Below are 1,135 nucleotides of genomic sequence, written 5' to 3' on the forward strand. Positions count from 1 at the left end.
ATATGTTTTTAAAAGTCTAGAAAAGAGATACATTAAAATGTTTACTCCATATAATAAAACTGCAAGTTTTCCACTTTATGCTTTAAAAAAAAAAATGTAATGAATATATTTTACTTCCATAATAAAAAAATCAATTGGGCCAATTCCATTTTGAAAAAAAAATAGGTCTTATATTTCTCTTATCCTGAACTCAAAAGCATGTTTAGAATTTTTAAAACATGCAGCCAAGAGTACATATTCGAATCTGCTAGTCTGCAAGAAAACTTAAAAATAATTAGCCTTTAATGGTGGAGAAGCGGAGAAGCAGGCCAAATTATCTGCTGCTCAAGCTGGCTAGGCCCAGCCCGAAATTCCAGGTCATAGGGCAATTTGCCAGGGCTGCCGCCTCATGGTGCTTCTGCCCCCTGCTGGACGGCTCAGGAAGGTGCAGGCTCTAGTCCAAGATGTTTCTCCAGGGATATGACCCTGGAAGATGAGTGCTTATGAACCCAATGACACTTGGAAAAACTGGCCTTATTGCTCAAAACTATTCTGGAAGGTCTTGCCAAAGGAAAAATAGTCATGCAGCAATCCTTTCATGCTCCCTTCCCCTTTTTAACACATACATTTATTTTTAAATGTCCTAGACTTCATTCTAAGCACTTACGTATGTAAATGTTTCATGCAAAAGATACAGATTAAAACATAGATTCGTTTTTGTGTCACTCTTCCCCATTTTATAGTATAAATTTTATTCGTTGACTTGCTTTTTTTTCATCTATCAATATGTCCAGGGTCAGGACTGAGGTGAGACACGTGAGACCTGCAGGACCTTGAGAATGGCCTCCTTACGTTCCCTGCCCTTTGGCAGTGCATACAGCTTGGCTCTGCCCTTTTCCATCCCTGAATACTATTTTATTTAGTATCCACAGGACACAATTAGCCATTTCCCTCTAGATGAACTTTTTAGGTTGTTTCCAATTTTGAGTTATTTAAAATGCTGTGTCAAAATTCTTACGGATACCTCCTTGTGCATGTAGTCGAAGTTAAAATTTTTTACTGTATAGTTCGTATTTGTTTTTTTTTACCTTGTTCAAGAGGCCTTTCCTACACTGAGTTTTAATAGTGTCTCCCAATATTTTCTTTTTCTTTCTTT

The sequence above is a fragment of the Pteropus alecto genome, unplaced genomic scaffold (genome assembly GCF_000325575.1).
Source record: "Pteropus alecto unplaced genomic scaffold, ASM32557v1 scaffold8, whole genome shotgun sequence".
In the NCBI taxonomy this organism is placed as follows: domain Eukaryota; kingdom Metazoa; phylum Chordata; class Mammalia; order Chiroptera; family Pteropodidae; genus Pteropus; species Pteropus alecto.